The following is an 8061-nucleotide window of genomic DNA, read 5'->3' as shown; positions in this document are numbered from 1 at the left end:
TAAATACTTTCAAATTTCAGTTGAGATCCCAGAAGAGATATACCTATAAGAAGTGACTTATGCATTACAATTAGGAGGAATATACCCTAGGAATCTGGCAATAGGAACAATTTGGAATAGACCAACCAAGACAAAGCCCTTAGACCAATCCTCAATGGCATCAGGAGGATTTATCCATACTCTATCACCCTCCCATAAGAAAATTAAATAATTTTTTGTAGGGCTGGAGATACAAAGAAAACCCTCTACCACTAGACTATGCCCCTAGTCTCTAAATAATCTTTAAAGGAACATATATATAACATTACCCAGAGACTGTTATTTTTCATATATGATTTCTGGGTTTTACTTGAAAAATACAAAGCATGTCAATAAATAGGATCAAATGACTAAACACTAAGAGAGGAAAAAAGAAAAACAGTGGGAAAAAAATAGGGAAAACAGTAATATAGACATTAAAGTTTCAAACAGGGACTTCAAAGAAATTATTATTAGTAAGTTCAAGAACATAAAAGAAAGGTTAGGTAATTTTACCATAGAATAGGAATCCATTTTAAAATTGATAATCCAATGGAAATCCTAGAACTAAAACAATAAAATTATTAAAATTAAGAATTAAAGTTGGGCGCTGTGGTGCACACCTGTAATTCCAGTGGCACAGGAGGATTTCAAGTTCAAAACCAGCCTCATCAACTAAGTGAGGCTCTGAGCAACTCAGCAAGACCCTGTCTCTAAATGAAACATAAAAAAGTGGTTAAGTGCCTCTGGGTTCGATCCCCAGTACAGAATAAAAAAAAAAAAAAAAAGAATCAAATAGATGGATCCAAAAACAGATTAGACATGTCAAAAAGAGGACAGTGAAGCAAAGAGACAAAAAAAAGGTTAAAAATGGAGTTTGGCCCAGTGAAATGTGCCTGTAGTTCCAGCCACTCAGGAGACTAAGGCAGGAGGATCACTTGAGTCCAAGAGTTCAGGGCCAATCTGAGCAACATAGCAAGACTCCATCTCAAAAAAAAAAAAAAAAAAAAAAGAAGAAGAAGAAGAAGAAGAAAAGAAAAATGAAAGGGGGGAAAAAGCATAAGAGACATAGGGACATGGTTAAAACACCTAACATACTTGTAATTGGGTTCCAGCTGGAAAGGAAAGAGAAAATTGCATAGAAGGAAGTTTTAAGGAAATGCAAGCTGAGAATTTTCTAAATATGATGAAAGACATAAAGCCACAGAGCAAAGGATTTCTACAAATCCCATGCAAGATAAATACAAAAAAATACCACACCTGGATATATCACAGGAAATCTGGTAAAAATGAAAAACCATGAGAAAAGTCTTAAAAGCAGACGAAAGCGGGGGAGGGGGAAACCACATTGTTTTTAAAAGAGCAATAATAAAACTAAGAGCAGAGCAATAGAAAAAATGGAAGCCAGAAGATAGGCAAAGGCAATGTTAAAAAATGCTGAAAGAAAATAATTGTCAACTTAAAATTCTACACTCAGTGAACATATCCCTCAAAAACAAAGGTACAGCAAAGACATTTTCAGGCAAATAAAAACTGAATTTGTCACCAACATATCTGCATTAAAAGAAACACTAGAAGAATTTTTTTCAGGCAAAAGATAATCCCATATGAAAACACAGTAATGCAAGAAGAAATAAACAGTACCAAAAATGTAAAATGTACAGATAAATCTAAGATAATACATACTGCATGTTGGCTGGGTGTGGTAATCCCTTGAGTCTGTAATCCCAGCGACTAGGCAGGCTGAGGCAGGAAGATCACAAGTTCAAGACCAGCCTCAGCAATTTAACAAGGCCCTAAGCAACTTTAGACCCTGTCTCAAAAAAATAAAAAGGGGTAGGGATGTGGCTCAGTGGTAAAGGGCTCCCTGGGTTTAATCCTCAGAATAATTAATAATAATAATAATAATAATAATAATAATAATAATAATAACGTTAATGTCTATGAGAATCAAAATATAAACAGAATTAATTTATGTTAACACATCACAAATAAACAGGAGGAGGGTGAATAGGGTTAAAGCATTGTGCGATTCTTGTATTATTCAGTGTGATATTAGTACTAATTTAAGGCAGCTTATAATAATCTCTAGAGTAATTGTTATGCTTATTTTGGCAGCAAATATGCCAAAATTGGAACAATACAGAAAAGATCATCATGGTCCTGAGCAAGCATGACATGCAGATTCTAAAGAATAATAAAAAATGTACAAAGAGCAAGCAAGAAGAGTAGGGAAATGGAGTAATGCATGATGAATCCAAAAGAAGGAAGACAGGAGAGCAAAATTAACAAAAATCATACGGAACTTATAGAAAGGAAATTGTAAGATGATAGATTTCAATCATAATATCTGTAATTACTTTAAAAATACATGAACCAGCTGGGCATGGTGGCACAATCCTGTAATCCCAGCAATTTAGGAGGCTGAGGGAGAAGGATCACAAATTTGAGGTCAGGTTCAGCAAATTAGTGAGACCCTGTCTCACTATTAAAAATAAAAAGGGCTGAGTATGTAGCTCAGTGGTAAAGCACCTTGGGTTCAATTCCCAGTATTAAAAAAAAAAAAAAAAAAAAACGTGAATGAGCCAAGCACCGTAGTGCAGGCAGGAGGATTGCAAGTTCAAGGCCATCCTGGGCAATTTAGCAAGACCCTGTCTCAAAATAAAGGATGAGAATGTAGCCTAACATGCACAAGGCTCTGGGTTTAATAACTGGTACTGAAAAAAATAAAGATTGTGAAGCAACATACCTTAAATATAAGGATACAGAAAGAAAGCTGAGTGACAGTTTTATAACATAGCCATACTATAGCTTGAATACTCTCTCATTAAGAGGTTGGGTTTCTCTACTCCACAATTGGGGCAGGCTTGTGGTTCCTTCAACCAATAGGATACGGCAGAAATAACGCTGTGTGGATTTTGATGCCAGGTCATAAAAGGCTGTGCAGTTTGGTGAAACAGTCAATCTTAAAGTCACTGTGTAAGAAATCTAACTACCAGAATCTGCCATGCTATAAGGAAGCCCAAGCTATAGGGAAAGGCCAAGTGTTGGCAAAGATATAGAGCAACTGTAACTTTCATACATCTCTGGTAGATATGTAAATTGGCACAACTGCTCCAGAAAACTGCTGTGTATCTATTAGCATGTACATACATATGACGTAACAGTTATACCCCTGTTACACTCATTAGAAATGAGTACATTATGCATCAGAAGATGTGGATAAAAAAGTTCATAGTAGGTTCATTTATAATGGCTAGAAAAAGGACACAAACACAAACATCCATTAACAATAGAATGAATGAATAAATTGTGAAGCTTATTCATAAAATGGAAAACCTGCCCAAGATTGATAAAGAATGTTCTGATACGTGATAAAGAACGATACTACTGATGATATATAATAACATGGATTAATCTTGCAAAGAGAATGCAAACTAAGTCAGCCACAAGAATACATACTTACCAATTCCAGAGCTAATCTATGTTGACATAAATCAGAACAGCAGTTATGTTGGGAAAAGGGAAAGGACTGATTGGGAAGAAGTGTGAGGGGGTTTCTGGAGTATCCAAAATACCCCATGCCTTAATCCAGGTATGGTTATATATATGTAAAAATTAATCAAACTGCACATTTAAGATTTGTGCATTTGTTATTATGTATGAATACTTCAATTTTTTTAAAAAAAGTTTTCTTTACAAGCAAAGGAATAACAAACACAAAATTCAGGTTAATGGAGGAGAGACCAGGAAATGGGAGAGAAAAGGAGCATACAAAGGCTTTAAATTTACATAGAAAATGCTTACCTCTGTCATATGTATCAAATATTACATTAAATGCTAATGAAAACATTATTTTAGTAGAAACAAAAATATTCAAATATTTACAACCCATGTACTGAACTCAGGATGAATTTTTAAAGTAAAGTTAATATAAACAACTCTCACCTATATATTTAAACACAGGAAGACAATTGCATGCATTTACTAAGTACCCTCCTTAGCATCACACTGATTGTTCCTTCATGAGACCACTTTTGTATGAGGTAGAGCAATAATCATGACAGGCATTATTGAGTACATACTATCTGTTGGGCACTGTTGTGAATGCTTTACATGCATTTAATTGTCATATAACCCTATGAGGCCAGGACTGTTATCACCCCAATTTAACAGATGGGGAAACACACACAGGGAGTTCAAGTGATTTGCCCGTGGCCTCACAGCAGGCAAGCAGCAGAGCCAACATTCGAAGCCTGGTTTTGAATTGCAGTCTGGTTTCAGAGCCTACTCACTCTGCCTCCTGTAAGGAGAGCACTTTCCATTACCACGAGTTCTCAACTATACCCCACACCTCTGACAAGGCCTGAACTGCAGTTCCAGGGTGCTATGGACACCTGCTTCATAGAGAGGGGTATAATGATGCAACCATAATTATGACAATGAATAACATTGGTATTACTGCCAATAACAAAAGACATTAAGCTCACAGGATTCTATATTTAAGAGAATATTAAAAAGTTGTCATGATTGAACAGTCAACATGTTATTTAATTCCAGACCTTTATAAAAAGGAATCTAGATAAATTATCCTCTCTCTCCCATCTTTTCCAGGTACATGGCACCTACCACTCTGTACGATGCATTAGGGTCATTCAAGAGCTGTGACTTTTCTCTCCTCTAGGAGAATAGGATTTGTTTCTGATTCTTCTTTGCCTCCTTGTGGTGTACATAACTTAGACATAGTAGATGTTGTGTAAATATATGTATAATGAGTACATACATGACAAATAAACAAAAATAAGAGAAATACCCAACATCTTTATAAAAGCTCCCACATATCCCTTGACCTCACTCGTCGTATTCACTGCTGTATCCCAACAACTCAGAAAAGGGCCTGCAAGTTGTAAGTGCTCACTAGATACTGCCGCAGTCCGCTGCAGCAAAATAACCGGGGGGTGACGAACAACTTGTTTACGTTGATACAGCAGGAGTAGGAGCCGTTTGTTGTAGGACAGGAGCAGTATTTATACATTCCACACAGCTTATCTAATTAGCATAAACTAGATACATCAGTCAACCAATCAGGAATCTCCACACTTAATGGCTCGTTTTTGTTACTTCTCAAACCACTCCCTCTAGCATTTTGCCAGGCAACATTCAGACTTGTTTACGAACTCTAACATTCCCCTGGCAAAATGCCAGGTGTTATTTTGACTTGTTTACAGACTCTAACAAGATACCAAATTTTGGTTGAATGAATGAAAGCAGGAGTGATGGATAATTCTTGCCCATTGTGAAGTATCTACATACTTCACCTCTGTGAAGGGTCTTGCTGACCCTGAGATAGGTCAATATGTCTCTCAACTCAGACAGATTTAGAATATGCGGCTACACTGCTTGGGCTTGACAACAGGATGAAGGAGTTTACAATGGAGTGAAAGGCAGCTGGCTTGAGAGAGACCCCTTAGAGAGAGTCCATGCACATGGTTGTGGTGGTGATGGCCTGTGGTATGGTTTAGATCTTAAATGTTCCCCAAAGGCCCAGATGCTAAAGCTTAGTCCCCAGCCTATGGTGCTGTTGGGAGGTGGTGGAACCTTTAGGGAGGTAGGGTCTGCAATAAGGAAGTTAGGTCCCAGGGGGCATGTTCTGGAAGGAACCCCAGAAGCAGCATCTCTCTGCTTCCCACCCTCCACGATGCGAGCAGCTTTGTTCCACCATACTCTCCCCACCATGGTGCTCTACCTCACCACAGGCCCAAAAACCATGGAGCCAAGCAACTATGGACTAAACTGTCTGAAACCATGAGTCAGAATAAATCTTTCCTCCTTATAAATTATCTAAGACATTTTATCAGAGCAATGGAAAGCTGACTAACAGCCTGTCTGAAGGATTTGCAGTGAACAGCTCTTACCATGCATGGGAGAGGATGGGGATGAGTGTAAATGTCTCCAGGATCTTTGAGAATGTTCTTTTTTGGATAATAAGAGCTCACTAGTCTGTGAAGCTGAACAAGCTCCCAGTTGGGATGAGCAGAAGAGGTTCCCTTCCTTGGTTTCTCATGTTCCACTCCCAGCTCTTGTTTGCTTTTGAGACTTATTCCTCTAGCAATGGGCAAGGCATGTGATGGCCATTTTAAAATATGGAATATCCCAAGTCAGAGTAAACTGTGTCTTGAGGCACCTCTGGAACAGCCTTTAGGAAAAGACTGGGTTTTTTCCTTTCCCTTCTTAAGCATGCCTTGACCTCCTCCCTCAGCCTCCTCTTCCGAACCTCACCTCCAACCCCAGCCCCTCCGTCAGGCCTAAGCTTCAAACTATCTCCCCTCCTTTTCTCCCTACTCCCACGTTTCTTCCCAGTCCACAGTGGGGCAAGCCAAAAGCTTGATCTCAGGGGAAGAAAGAACCTAACCACCAACCCCCAGAGCCTAGGAGAACTCCCTGGGACAAAGTGTTTCTTAGGGACTTGCTCAGCAGACAATCAGAACCTGACACTCTGGTCTGGTGTGTCTATTCATCTCCTTTGAGGGCAGAAAATCCAGTTCTGGCTATCACTGCTTTGGATGCCTGGTGTAGGCATCGCTTAGCAAACCCGAGTCTACCTCCTCCCTGCCACCATTCCCTTGGCTGTGTGGCACTTGGGGGGACTGCCAGGAGGTGGGAGGAGAACTGAGGTAGCATCAGCCTGACCTTGATCACTGTGTGACTCTGAGACTCAGAACCTCGTGTCTCATAATTTCATCCAGAGACCTCCTGTCCTCTAGAACCATTCATCCACTCATAATAATCCCAGTGAGTTTTTTATGGCACCTGCCTCAACACTTCCGTTCTCTTGTAAGTATTTCTATTCTGATCTCTCTCTCTCTCTCTCTCTCTCTCTCTCTCCACTTCTTTCCTCTCTGTCTTCATCTCCTGTCTATCTCATTGCCTCTCTTCCCGTGACCCTCCCAGTCTCCAAGCGGCTCCTGGGTCTCCGTCTCTCGGCCTCCTCCTCCCTCCCTCCGGGGCACTCTGGGAAATGCCTGAGTGCGCCCGTAAGTTGCACCACGGCTTTCATCCCGATCCAGGTGGCTCCAATCCAGTACAGGATTTACGCTGCCCTGACCCTGAGCCGTCAAGAAGGAACAGCCAGATTAATGGGGTGGGCGGGCTGGGGTAATAATCGTTTGTTTGATGTGACAAGCCTGATAGGCGTTGATTTACTTACAGACTGATGGGCTTTTAATTGAGCACCTCCATCCCAGTCACTTCAAAGGCAGGGGAAGTTGACAAGGGGCCCCTTTCACCGAGGGTTCCTGGTGACTGACAGGCCCCCTCTGCAAACGCTAGCGCTCGGCCGAGGATTGGCCCGGGCAGCCCTTACCCGGCCCTCTGGCAAAGTAACACATTTTCTCTGTAACTCAGAAATGGCCTTTTGTCTGCTGCCAAGGAAGGCAGGCCCTGCTTGCAAGGCCCAGCGTCTCGCAGAAGGGCGAGAGATGAAGAGGAGTGAGCGATGCCGAAACTGGTCCCGGGAAAGGACTAGAATTGGTGGGGCAGATCCAAGGCCCTCCATGTGCAAATGGCTGCTTTGTTCTTCCCTCCTTTGGCTGGTCCAACTCTCTTCCACTTCTTTTCTCCATTTCTTCCTCTTTCCAATCCCTTCTTTTTGCTTTACCCTTCCCAATGCTCAGGCTTCTTCTCCTCCTCTTCCTCCCACTTCCCTCCTCCCTGCCTTGAGAAGAAAGGCCAGACAAGGTGGAGTCAATTTCTGATGTCCCTGTTAACACGAGTCCCCTCGTCCTGGACATCTGCTTTTCCACTCTCAGGCTGCTGGCTGTGAGGCCTACAGACCAGTATACCCTTGGACCTGAAGTCCAGGACCTCCAAAGTGGAACCTCCCCTCCTGTAGGCAATACTGCAGTGGTTCCCTGATCTTCTATTTCATTTTTCTTTCTGTGGTGTCAATTACCTGTGGTCAAAGGTATAAAAACATTAAATGGTAAATTCCAAAAATAATTCATAAATTTTAAATTACGTTTATAGTATATTGTTATAATTGTT

At 40.8% G+C, this 8061-nt stretch overlaps 1 non-coding gene across 1 annotated transcript; it reads left to right on the top strand.

Annotated features, from left to right (window-relative positions):
• The first annotated feature begins 2120 nt into the window (after positions 1-2120).
• On the top strand, positions 2121-2226 carry LOC124106290 (U6 spliceosomal RNA). The gene has a single exon (XR_006856050.1). It is a non-coding gene; the product is annotated as a U6 spliceosomal RNA (small nuclear RNA).
• The last annotated feature ends 5835 nt before the right edge of the window (positions 2227-8061 follow it).

This window comes from Marmota monax, unplaced genomic scaffold, assembly GCF_021218885.2.
Source record: "Marmota monax isolate L192 unplaced genomic scaffold, Marmota_monax_Labrador192_F-V1.1 WCK01_AAM20220418_F8-fsc00224, whole genome shotgun sequence".
In the NCBI taxonomy this organism is placed as follows: domain Eukaryota; kingdom Metazoa; phylum Chordata; class Mammalia; order Rodentia; family Sciuridae; genus Marmota; species Marmota monax.
Note: the sequence above shows the minus strand (reverse complement) of the source record. Positions and strands in the feature narration are given on the sequence as shown.